The 13,634-nt window shown below is 40.9% G+C and overlaps 1 long non-coding RNA gene across 2 annotated transcripts in view; it reads left to right on the top strand.

Moving 5' to 3' along the window:
• LOC135971776 (uncharacterized) overlaps positions 1-11,006 on the top strand; it is a 76,697-nt gene extending 65,691 nt beyond the window's left edge. For both annotated transcript variants that reach the window (XR_010588020.2, XR_012414776.1), the window contains 2 exons: positions 1,751-1,890; positions 5,796-11,006. This is a non-coding gene — a long non-coding RNA (uncharacterized lncRNA). The remainder of the gene's footprint in view (positions 1-1,750; positions 1,891-5,795) is intronic.
• Positions 11,007-13,634: the final 2,628 nt, after the last annotated feature.

Here is a 13,634-nt window from a genome sequence, read left to right as displayed (position 1 = left end):
AAAAGCCTAAACATAAAAGATGACACAGGACAAAGTCTTTATAACACTGAGTTTGGCAGTTTTTTAGATATAACGCCAAAGGCCTAAGCAACAAAACAAAAACAACAGCAAATTGATCTTCATAAAAATTAAAAACTTTTGGCCTCAAAAGACTTAATTAACAGAGGAAAAAGGCAACCCACAAAACGAGAGAAAATATTTGCAAAGTATATGTCTGATAAGGGATTAATATCCTGAATATAGAGAGAACTCAACAATAACAACAAACAACTTGATTAAAAATAGGCAAATTACTTTAACAGACATTGCTCCAAAGACGATACAAACAAATGGTCAGTAAGCACATGAAAGGATGCCAAACATCATTAATTATTAGAAAAGTGAAAATAAAAAACATAGTGAGATATCACCTTACACCCATTAGGATGACTACTATCAAAAATACAAAAAACATACGTTGATGAAGGTGTGGAGATATTGGAACTCTTGTGCACTATTGGTCAAAATGTAAAGTGGGGCAGGTACCGTGTGGAAAACAGTGTGGTAGTTCCTTAAAAAATTCAAAACAGAATTATCATGTGATTCAACAATTCTCCTTCTGGATATTTAGCCAGAATTCAACGCAAAATCTTGAAGAGATATCTGTACCCTCACGTTCATAGCAGCATTATTCACAATAGCTAAAATGTGGAATTAATAGATGAATCATTCAGTCTTAAAAAGAAAGGGAATCTTGTTGTATGCTGCAATGTGGATGAACCTTGAAGACATATAAAGTGAAATAAGCCAATCATGAAAAGACCAATACTGTGTAATTCCATTTATCTGAGGTACCTAAAGTAGTCAAATTCATAGACAGAAAGTTGATTAGTGTTTTCCAGGGACTGGGAGAAAGGGAAATGGGGTGTTATTGTTTAATGGGTACAGAGTTTCAGCTTTGCAAGATAAAAAGAGTTCTGGAGATGGATGGCAGTGATGGTTACACAAAAGTGTGAATGTACTTAATGCTGCTGAGCTGCACACTTAAAAATGATTAAGACGAAAAATTTTGTATGCGTTTTTTACCACAATAAAAAATGTTTTATTTACACACACACACACACACACACACACACACACACACACACACACCCTATTCCTTACCCCCTTGGCTCTTTTTTTGCTTCTATCAGAAAGATTTTTATTCAGTTATATTTCAAATTTAGAAAATGCTTTTATTGGGAGTTTTCCTTATGGCTTCTAAGCAGAAGCTGAGTAATTACAAGGCTGGTCAGTATGTCCATTTCTACATTCATTTAATTTCTATTTGTTAGATGTTCACTATGTTCAAGCCTCTCTTTAAAAATGTATTTGAGAGACTGGACTGCCCTTCAAAATCTCATAAACCCAAGTTTCTATGATACTGTGTGTTCTGCCTTCTATTACTAGTTGTCTGTGTAACCCAAGGTAAGTCACTTAACTTCTCTAGAACTCAATTGTCTCAGTTGTTTTTTCTAGTTCCAAAATTCTACAGATTTTCAAAGCATAAGGATGATAATGGCATATTACTTTCTTCACTGGACCATTTATTTCTTGAGTGGAAAGGTTCCAACCAAGATATTAACTCTACAGAGAATATGGTACAAGTTCATTTTTAAAAAGCGAATATGAATTAGTAAGAAATTGAGTTTCAGAATTTTTTAAAAATAAATACAATCTCAAGAACGTAACTTGATTTTAGAAAAGATAACAGAGTGTTTTCAATTAACAGCTAGGAATGACCAAGGCAAAACTTCCATCTACTTGCATCAGAATGGAGACGCAGATGCAGATGACGAATTAAAGGGACTCAAGGAAGGTCCCTATTCTGCCTTGAATTTGTTTTCATGGTTCTCCGAGAAGTGTCTAGAGGTGAGAAAGTCAATTTAACTGATTATTTTCTAAAAATAGAATAAACAGAAAATTTTGTTTAAAAAATATTTTCTTAGCATAGTGAAGTACAACATTTTCTATAGTTATCCACAGTACTTTAAGAAATTTACAATGTACTGCTAGAACTTTGAGTGAAACTTAGGAATTTTATGTGCTTTGGATGAAAGATGACAGCAAAAAATTATACAATTTTAGTTCATTTGCATTAAAATATTCTTACAACAGAGCATGGAATCCAATAATAAAACCCAGGGAAAATCATTCTAATTTTAGGAGAAAAATTAACACCTACCTACCCTACAACCTCACAATTAAAATCTGGTGGAATTCTATAACCTTCCACATGGTTTGCCTCTTGTGTGGTGGGAAAGTTATTGACTCCTTTGAGAGAATGAAGAGGAAAGAAGACAACACTGTTGAAGAATCTTCTATAATCTAGATGTCAGCAGAAGCCACCCACTCTTTGATTCTAAGATTGCCTTTCTTCATCCCCCATTCTGTGTTCTGTTCTGTTGGTTTTTTTTCCCCCGAAAATTTCTACAAATACCTTCTCCTAGTATTTGTTGAATACTTCATTCTGTAACTAATGGCTATTTATCTCTGATCCAGCGCTGACCTAAAGTTCAGACATGACTCTTTCTTTCTTCCAAAATTCACTTGTAAGAGTATCTTAGTCCATTTCTCCTGCTATAACAAAATACCATAGACAGGGTAAGTTATGAACAACAGAAATGTCTCACAGTTCTGAAGGGTGGGGAATCCAAGATCAATGTGCTGGCAAATTTGATGTCTGGTGAGAGCTGCTTTCTGCTTCCAAGAGGGTACCTTGTTGCTGTGTCCTCACAAGGTGGAAGAGCAGAAGGGCAAAAAAAAAAAAGAAAAAGAAAAAAAAAAAAAGACAAATGTTCTCTGCAGCCTCTTTTTTAAGGATATTAATCACCTCCCAAAGACCCTGCCTTCTAATTCCATTGTCTTGGTGATAGGTTTCAATATATGAAATTTGAAAGTACACATGCATTCAAACCATAACAACGAGACAAGAAGCAACTTGCACAAGCAAATATCTACAACTATGTGTGGTAGATTTTACTGGATATTGAAGTAATCATGTGCTCATGTTGCAGCGCTGTTTAGAAAATATTCTAACTTTAGTACTAGCTTTTCTGGTCCTCTGAAAGTCCCTTCTCCATTTCCACCAACTTAGATTTCAGAGTCTCATGACATTGTTCAGCTTTCTCTCCTGCTGCTTCTCTGTCTCCCAGTTGTGATAAAAAAAAATCCTGATATTATTATGAAGAGCATTTTAGCTCTAGCACTTACCACCTCCTCCCTCATTCACACTTTACACAGCTTAAGATTTATTAATGTGCTCTGCTAAAAAAAGCTTCATGTATTTCAAGTGTTATCCTTTCTTCTCTACCCTGCCCCCCTTACTTTCTCCAGAAGCAGGGAGAGGAATATGAAGTTTTATTTCCCCAGAGGCAACACTTAGAATACATAAGACTTAGAAGACTTAGATGAGCAACATGTATCCTCTCATGACCTCAGAAGACATAAGTGTAGTTGACAATCCCAGCACTTTGGGAGACCAAGGTGGGCGGATCACCTGAGGTCAGGAGTTCGAGACCAGCCTGACCAACATGGTGAAACCCCGTCTCTACTAAAAGTACAAAAATTAGCTGGATGTAGGTGGCACATGCCTGTAATCCCAGCTACTTGGGAGGCTGAGGCACGAGAATCGTCTGAACCTGGGAAGCGGAAGTTGCAGTGGGCCAAGATCATGCCATTGCACTCCAGCCTGGCAACAAGAGCAAAACTCTGTCTCAAAAAAAAAAAAAAAAAAAAAAAAAAAAGAGGAAAAAAAGGACTCACAAGACTGGGTTCTTATTCTAGTTTTGTCACTAATTAATTGTGTTGTCTTGGGAAAGTACCTCATGGTACCTGAGAAACATTCTCTAAATTTATTGCCAATTCTATGAGTCTGTGATTTGAGAGTCCCTCTGGTACCTGGTTCTTCTATAAATGTAGTCAAGGTTGGGATTTCTCCTTTCACAGGTAGGTGAACTTTCCCCTACCCTGGGCTGTGCCCCAACATCTCCCTCGCTAGCCATCTGCTCAATGCCTGTTGTCAGAAGAAATAGAGGTTTTACAGACAGGCCAAGCTTTGGGGCCAGACACAGGCATATATCCTATTTTTTTCAACTCAGAACGTAGGTTGTGCTGTTTACTCTTAGAAGCTGTCTTATTTGTGAACTGAAACTGAGCATAATGATATCTACCTTAGAAGATTGTATAAAACAATGATGCACATGAAGCACTAAAGTGAAGTGCCTAGCACATCGTAAGTGCCCATAAATGGATCATTATCATGTCTATATAAGGGGGAGAGGTGAATGTCATGGCAAGCACATGACATGCTCTTTCTGGATCTGCTGACACACTTGCATGTACATGGTAGAATGAACTCAGCTTACTGTACAGATAGCTCCTAAACTTTAGTTTTACTCAGTAGAAAACATAAGAGAGAGAGCTGAATGGTTCTAGGCAGCATTTTTTTTTTAGGCTGTGATGAGGAAGGGAAAGGTAGATTGACTAAAGAGATGGGAAGAGAAAGGACTATGAATAGAAAAAATAAACATGTCCAAGGGGATGATTCAGTTTCTGCAGTATGATGACTGACAGGCATCCTTTGCCTTTGTTCTCATGAATCATATAGATACACATATATATATATATACACTCACATATATGTGAAATATAATACCTATTATATATGTCTGTTATATAATATAACCCAATATATTTATATATTGTATATTTATATATTATTTAAATATCATATTTATATATTATAGATACTTATATAATTATATTTATATATCATATAACATATGTGTTAATATATTATATTTGATATATAAGATATCATCTACTATATATATTATATATCAGATATAATATATAATTATTTTATGTTATATAATAGTATATATAATATACAATATATGAAAATATATATATCATAAAAATATATATCTATTATATAGAGATAATATATAATACATAAAATATTATATAATGGATGTCATATATATGTATATAATTGTAATATATAAGATATAGAATTATAAAGACATAAGATTATTGTAACCTAATATATGTGACATTGTGGAGTGAGAGCTATCTCTGGCACTTGTCAAAGTGTGAAGTCCTGCTTCAATGTGGGCATAGGTATGAGGACACATACTTCATAAAGAAATTCACTCAGGATGCATATTCTGAAGATTTCAGGTGGATTAAAATTGTAGGCAGTGACTCAGCCCTTGGGATTGATACTCAAATACTTTATCATCCACATCTATGTTTTCCACACCTATTCTCTTGATGCTCAAATCTGGCTAGAGCCTATGAACCTGTGAAAAATGGGACAAGTTTGCTGTTATCTTGGACGTTGGTCCATCTGTTCCGCATCTAGCAGGAATATAATTTGCTGACATGAATGACTAGCTGCTGAAGAGATCCCACGAGTGTCATGGAATAGTGGCCACTACTGTTCATGAGGGAAACAGGCTACCGTGGTCAAATCGTAAGGGAATACACTGCTTCAAAGGCCCATGCAGGCTGCTCAGTTGTCTGTAATGATTAGGACACTGTTGGGAAGGCCAGCCGCTGGCATCTATAGCCAGTCTCTGCTGTAAATATTCATCAGGAGAAGCAAGCTAGCCAGCCAACAGCTGTTTATCTCCCCTACAATAGTTTCTAGTCAGGCTGTGACCTCATGCTACATAAAAATGTCACCTTCCCAGGTCTGCACTGTAAACACAGAAAAGCAGCTATTAGTTTTGCTTCTTATCAGAAATGTATTTTGTTTTTTATATTTTCAGAGACAGGGTGCGGCCATGCTTCCCTGGCTAGCCTTGAACTCCTGGGCTCAAGTGATCCTCCCACCCCAGTCTCCTGAGTAGCTGGGACTACATGCGCTTGTCACTGTGCCCAGCTAGAAAGGTATTTTTAAAGCAATGATTTTAACCATTGGATGTTGCCTTTAAGACCTGAGTTTCTGAGTATTATAAAATCAAAAACTTTAAATCATTTTAAGGAAGCACAGTTAATAGGTGCAGTAAAATAAAAGCACATAAAGTGGCAGCTGTTCATTGTCAAAAGTTTATACTGGCAAGGAATCTTTCTCTCTTCCTTTCTTCCTTATCTTTTAAAATAAAACCATTTAAAATACCAGTGAATCTCCTTCTACAGTAATACTGTTACATGGCAAAACTATTTTGCTGGCTTGCTCTGCCTTCTGGGGCCAGTTTTTTTTTTTTTTTTTTTTTTTTTTTTTTTTTTTTTTGTGCTGGCTTTCTTTACCTCCTGAGCAAACATTTGTACATTGTATTCTCACCCTCAGCAACTATATTCTGGGTATGATTCCAAAGAATGCAGTCAACATTTACCTTTACTTTAAACAACAAAAGGGAAAATTTTGTAGATTTTAAGCTGCCAGTGGAGATTTGAATCCTCTACAATAACTTTTGAACTGTTTTCTCAGCACTATTCTGCTTAGCTACAGCAGAGAAAATAGAGTGATGAATAATGAAATATTCATGAAAGAAAAATTTTAAAAAAAGTTTTCTTAAAATAAATTGATTCTAAAACCACAATGTGTGAAAGTACTTTTTTATGATGCCAACTTTCAGATTCATGGGTTTAGAGGGTGTGGATTTGTTGCACTATCACGCGGTGGGGTGATGGTAAATGGGAGCCTACCACATTTTGCCAAGAATGAAGTCCAGTTTGATGTAGCATTGGCCACCCAGTGGGAACAAACTGCCAGGTCCCACTGAATCTTAGAGTTCCACTGCCATTCAGTGTAGAGAGAAACTAGATTTTTTTTTTTTTTTTTTTTTTTTGCCAAGATGGCTGACTAGAAGCAGCTGGTGTGCGCCGCTCTCACAGAGAGGAGAAAGAGTGGCGAATAAACGTTAGCTCTTCAACTGGATCGTCCAGGTGGACAAGTTGGGATGCATCCGAGAAGCAACACAGCTCATGGAGAAGGGAGAAGAGAGAGACCGGACAGCTACCCCCCCAGGATCGGCACGGAGCCAGGAGAGGCTCCCCACTGCCGGGAACGGGCCTCCAGACTGACATGAAGAGCTGCTTAGAGCCTGGGCAGAGCCACCACTCAGGCGCACATGGCTTCCTGAGGCCCTTAGACCCCTGGGCACCCTGGCACCAGCTATGGCAGCTCTGGTGATGGGGGAAGCAAGACTCCGTCACACGTCTGTGGGGTAGAGGCCGAACTGACAGGGCTGGGGCCTGGACGGACTGCAGGCCTTACCTCCACTGTACCCCACCAGACTAGGCCCACTGGCCTAGGACCCTAGTGCAGCCCCCAGTGCCGCCTGAGCTCTCTGGCTTCTGCCCTTCCCTGGGATGGAGCTCCCAGTGGTGGCAGGCAGGCCCCTTAGTTTTCCTGCTCTGCAGCTCCCAGCTCCCGCTGCCCTCAGGCTCAGGAGGCCGCAAAGCGATTCAAGACTAACACAGCCCCCAGCACAGCGCAGCTGTCTTATGAAAAAGTGGCCAGACTGTTTTCCACGTGGGTCACTGCCCCCACTTACCCTCAGTGGGCAGGGCCTCCCAACATGGGACCCCAGCCCCTCGCCCCTCCTGGGGTGCTGGTAGCAGCTCTGGACTGCTCTGCGAGGGAGCTCCCAGTGGTGGCAGACAGGCCTGCCATTTTTGCTGCTCTGGAGCGCCTGTCCTTGCTGCCCTCAGGCTTGGGAGACAGTGAAAAGATGAAGGACTAATGCAGCCCTCCACCGAGCACAGCCCCCTTAAAGAAAAGTAGCCACTCTGTTTTCCTCATGGTTCTCTGTCCCTGCTACTCTTATTGGAAAGGGCCTCATAACCTGGGTCCCCACCCACCCCCGCTTGGGTTTAAACCCACAATGTGTGAAAGTACTTTTTTATGATGCCAATTTTCAGATTCATAGGTTTAGAGGGTGTGGATTTCTTGATCTGTTGTGTGGCAGGGTGCTGGTAAATGGGAGCCTACCACATTCTGCCAAGAATGAAGTCCAGTTTCATGTAGCATTGGCAGCCCTGCGCTGCCCTGGGACAGAACTCCCAGCAATAGTGGGCAAACCTGCTATTTTTGTTCTCTACAACTCCTGCTCCTGCTGCCCTCAGGCTTGGGAGGGAGCAAAGCGACTAAAGACTAAGGACTAAGAAGGACCTCCAGCACAGCACCGCTGCCGTATGGAAAAGCAACCAGACTGTGTTCCGGGCAGGTCCTGTCACTCCTCACTGGGCAGGGCCTTTGACATAGTTAGGATCTGTGTCCCTGCCCAAATCTTATGTTAAATTGTAATCCCCAGTATTGGAGGTGGGGCCTGGTGGGAGGAGATTGGATCATGGGGGTGGATTTTCCCGTTGGTACTCTGTCATGATAGTGAGTTCTCACTAGATCTGGTTTTTAAAAAGTGTGTGGCACTGTCCCCCCACCCACCTTGGTCCTGCTCCTGCCATTAAGATGCCTGCTCCTGCTTTGCCTTCCACCGTGACTCAAAGCTCCCTGAAGCCTCCCCAGAAGCAGATGCTGCCATGCTTCCTGTACGGCCGGCAGAATCGTGACCCAATTAACCCTCTTTTCTTTCTAAATTACCCACTCTCAGGTATTTCTTTATAGCAGTACAAGAATAGACGAATACAGCCTCTCAAACAGGTCACCCAGCACAACCACCTTGCCTCTACCTGAACACGTCAGCCGGTGGTGGCTCTGCATTTCCCTGGAAAGGAAATCCCAGCGACAACCCTCAGACCCTCTCGCATTGCGGCGGCAGTGGTACCACCCTTACTACACTTGGGCAGGGGGAGGAACAAAGGGCCTGGTCCCATTGCTGGCACCTCCAGCATGTCACAGCCACCCTATGGAGAGGAGCTCAGTTTCTCTTTCCTGTGAGCCCCCACCCCCTAGTCTTCACCAGGCAGGTCCTCGGCTGGGGACCACAGAGCAGCTGCCCCACCCCCGACTGAGTGCTCCCACTGGTAGTGGCTCTGTGTTTCCCTAGGATCGAGCTCCAAGTGGCAACTGACAATCTCTGTGCCATTGCCATTGCAGCAGTTTTGCCCTTGTTCCTCTTGGACTGGGGAAGGAACAGAGTCTGAGGGCTTTATTTGTGCCCCAGCACACCACACTTACCATAAGGAAAGGAGCTCATTCTCTCTTCCCTGTGAGCCCTGACACCCTGCTCTTTATCAAGGAGGGCCCCTGGCTCAGGCCCCCAGTATAGTTGTCCCAATCCCTGGCTTAACATTCCCGTTGGCAGTGGCTGTGTTTCTCTGGGGTGGAACTCCCAGAGACAACTGAGAGCACCTCTGCCACTGCTACTGCCGCTGTAGGGGTACTGCCCTCGCTGACTTCAGACTGAGAAGGAGCAAAGACTCTGAGTGCCTTATACCTCTAGCATGCTGCAGCCGCCATAAGGAGAAGAGGCCAGTCTGTCTACCCCATGAGCTCCCTGCCCCCACTATTTGTTGCCAGACGGGGCCCCCAGGTTGAGCCCACACAGCTGCCCCACTCCAGGCCAATCACCCAGATTGGTAAGGGCCCTGCATTTCTCTAAAGGTAGAGCCATAAGAGAAAAGTGAAAGATCCTTTGCCATTGCCACTGCTGAGATCCCTGCCCCCAAGCCAGGCAGGCAACCTAAAGGCTGAGCTTGCCCCAGGGCTGTGGTGTGCAACCCAGGAGTGCCAAACTGAAGTCTGTAGCCAACACTTGAGTGGGAGAAGAGCCCGCACTCTCAAAGCACTGAGATGGAGCATGGCTGCAAACACAAGGAAATACAGAGGAGCCACGTGGATGAGCAAGAACCTATCTACTGGCCATTACACTTAAGTACTGTCTACCAACCCAAAACTTCAACACCAAAAATACTTTGCTAATATACACACCATGAAACCAAGGACAAGAATTCAGCTACGAGAGACCCTGCACGAAGCCTCGGCCTGCTGAAAATATCCAGAAATGAAGACAACAGACTATACTCAGATTACACCACAGTTAAAGGAACACTATCCCACACAAATAAGAACCAGCACAAGAATTCTGGCAGCTCAAAATGCCAGAGTATGTTCTTACCTCCAAACAACTGCACTAGTTCCCCAACAATGGTTCTACACCAGGTTGAAATAGCTGAAATGACATAAATAGAATTCAGAATATGGATAGGAACAAAGATCATCAATTTTCAGGAGGAAGTTGAAACCCAATCCAAGGAATCTAAGGAATACAATGAAATGATAGAGGAGATAAAAGGCAAAATGGCAATTTTAAGAAAGAACCAGGCTGGATGCGGTGGCTCATGCCTGTAAGCCCAGCACTTTGGGAGGCCAAGGTGGGCAGGTCACTTTAAGACAGGAGTCTGAGACCAGCCTGGTCAACGTGGTGAAACCCTGTTTCTATTAAAAATGTGCAAGGTGGCAGGCACTGTAATCCCAGCTACTCGAGAGGCTGAGGCAGAAGAATCATTTGAACCTGGGAGGTGGAGGTTGTAATGAGCCGAGATTGTGCCATTGCCTGGGTGACAGAGTAAGACTCTGTCAAAAAAAAAAAAAAAAAAGAAAGAAAGAACCAAACTGATCTGATAGAGCTGAAAAACTCACTTCAAGAATTTCATAGTACAATTACAAGTATTAACAGCAGAATCAACCAAGCTGAGGAAAGAATCTCAGAGCTCAAAAACCAGTTCTCTAAAGTAACTCAATCAGACGAAAGTAAAGAAGAAACAAAAAAGAATTGACAAAACTTCTGAGATACGTGGGATTATGAAAAGAGACTAAACCTATGACTCATTGGCTAGTCTGAAAGAGGGAGAGAAAGCAAGCAACTGGGAAAACATAGTTACGGACATCATCCAGGAAAATTTCCCTAACCTTGTTAGAGAGGCCAACCTTCAAATTCAAGAAATGCAGAGAACCCCTGTGTGATACGGTACAAGATGACTATCCCCAAGACACACAGTAATCAGATTTCCAAGTCTGAAATGAAAGACAAAATGTTAAAGGCATCTAGAAAGAAGGAGCAGATCACTAAAAAGGGAAATGCACCAGACTAACGTGAAGGAAAAATAAGATTTTTTTTTTTCCAAGATGGAGTCTTGCTCTGTCACCCAGGCTGGAGTGCAGTGATGCGATCTCGGCTCACCGCAACTTCCACCTCCCAGGTTCAAGCGATTATCCTGCCTCAACTTCCTGAGTAGCTGGGATTACAGGCATGTGCCACCATGCCTGGCTAATTTTTGTATTATTGATAGACACAGGATTTCACCATGTTGGCCAGGCTAGTCTCAAACTCCTGACCTCAAGTGATCCACCCGCCTTGGTCTCCCAAAGTGCTGGGATTACAGGCGTGAGCCCCCATGCCTGACCAAGATCTTTTTCAGACAGCAAATGCTACTGGAATTCTTACCAGTAGACTGTCTTACAAGAGGTCCTTAAGGGAGTGCTAAATATGGAAAGGAAAGACTAATATTGGCCACCACAAAAACACACTTAAGTACATAGACCATTAACACTATAAAGCAATCAAGCCATCAAGTCTGAATAATAACCAGCTAACAACATGATGACAAAATCAAACCTCAACTGATCAATATTAACCTTGAATGTAAATTGGCTAAATGCTTCAATTAAAAGGCAAAGAATGGCAAGTGGAATAAAGAAAGCAAGACCCAACTCTATGCTGTCTTCAAGAGAATCATCTGACATGTAATAACACCCATAGACTTAAAGTAAAGAGATGGAGAAAAATCTACCAAGTAAATGGAAAACAGGAAAAAGCAGGGGTTGCTGTTCTAATTTCAGACAAAACAGACTTTAAACCAATGGTAATCAAAAAAGACACAGAAGGACATTATATAATGGCAAAGATTTTAATTCAACAAGAAGATCTGACTGTCCTAAATATATATGCATGCAACATAGGAACACCCAGATTTATAAAGCAATTTCTTAAAAACATACAAAGAGACTTAGATAACCAAACAGTAATAGGGGGAGACTTCAACACCCCACTGACAGTATTAGATAATTGAGGCAGAAAACTAATGAAGATATTTGGGACCTGAACTCAACATTTGACAAAATGGGTCTAACATACACCTACAGAACTCTCTATCCAAAAACAACAGAATATACATTTTCCTCCTTTACGTGGGCACATACACAAAAATTGACCACACAATTGGCCATAAAATAATCCTCAGCAAATTAAAAAACCCAAATTATACCAAACACACTCTTGGATACAGTACAATAAAAATAGAAATCAATACTAAGAAAACTGCTCAAAAGCACACAGTTACATGGAAATTAAACAATCTGCTCCTAAGTAACTTTTGCATAAGCAATGAAACTAAGGTAGACATCAAGAAATACTTTGAAACTAATGAGAACAAAGGTACAACATACCAGAATATCTGGGACACAGCTATAGCTGTGTTAAGAGAAAAGTTTATAGCATTAAATGCCCACATCAAATAGAAAGATCTTAAATTAGCAACTAACATATCACCTAGAGGAACTGGAGAAACAAGAGCAAACCAACCCCAGAGCTAGCAGAAGACAAGAAATAACCAAAATCAGAGGCAAACTGAAGGACATTGAGATGTGAAAAACCATACAAAAGATCAACACATCAGGAGTTGGTTTTTTGAAAGAATAAATAAGATGAGTAGATCACTAGCTAGACAAATAAAGAAAAAAAAGAGAGAAGATCCAAATAAAAACAATCAGAAATAACAAAGAGGACATTACCACCAACCCACAGAAATAAAAAAAATGCTCAGAGACTACTACTAATACCTTTACGCACAAAAAACTAGAAAACCTAGAATAAATGGATAAATTCTTGGAAACCTACACCTCCTAAGATTGAACCAGGAAGAAATGGAATCCCTGGACAAACCAATAATGAGTTCTGAAATTGAATCAGTAATCAAAAGTCTACCAATCATAAAAAGCCCAGGATCAGATGAAGTCACAACTAAATTCTATCACATGTATAAAGGAAAGCTGGTACCATCCCTATTGAAACTATTTCAAAAAATTGAGGAGGAGGGACTCCTCCTTAACTCATTCTGTGAGTCCAGCATCTTCCTGATACCAAAACCTGGCACAGACAGAACAAAAGGAAAGCCTCAGGACAATCTTCTTGATAAATATAGATGCAAAATTCCTCAACGAAATACCAGCAAACAAAATCCAGCAAGACATCAAAAAATTAATCCACCACAATCAAGTAGGATTTATCTCTGGGATACAAGGTTTGTTCAACATACATGAATCAATAAATGTGATTCATCACATAAACAGAACTAAAACCAAAACCACATGATCATCTCAATAGACACAGAAAAGGCCTTTGGTAAAATGAAAAATCTTTTCATGTTAAAAAGGAGCATACCTCAAAGTAATCAGAGCCATATGTAACAAACCCACGCCAACATCACACTGAATGGGCAAAAACTTGAAACATTTGAGAACTGGAACAAGACAAGGATGCCCACTTTCACCACTCACATTCAACATTGTACTGGATATTCTAGCCAGAGCAATCAGGCAAGAGAAAGAAACTAAAGACATCCAAATAGGAAAAGAGGAAGTCAAACTATCTCCGTTTGTAGACAACATAATTCTCTATCTGGAAAACCCCATGGTCTCAGCC

The sequence above is a fragment of the Macaca fascicularis genome, chromosome 7 (assembly GCF_037993035.2).
Source record: "Macaca fascicularis isolate 582-1 chromosome 7, T2T-MFA8v1.1".
Classification (NCBI taxonomy): Eukaryota; Metazoa; Chordata; class Mammalia; order Primates; family Cercopithecidae; genus Macaca; species Macaca fascicularis.
The sequence above is the reverse complement of the archived record's forward strand: the minus strand, read 5'-3'. Positions and strand labels throughout refer to the sequence as shown.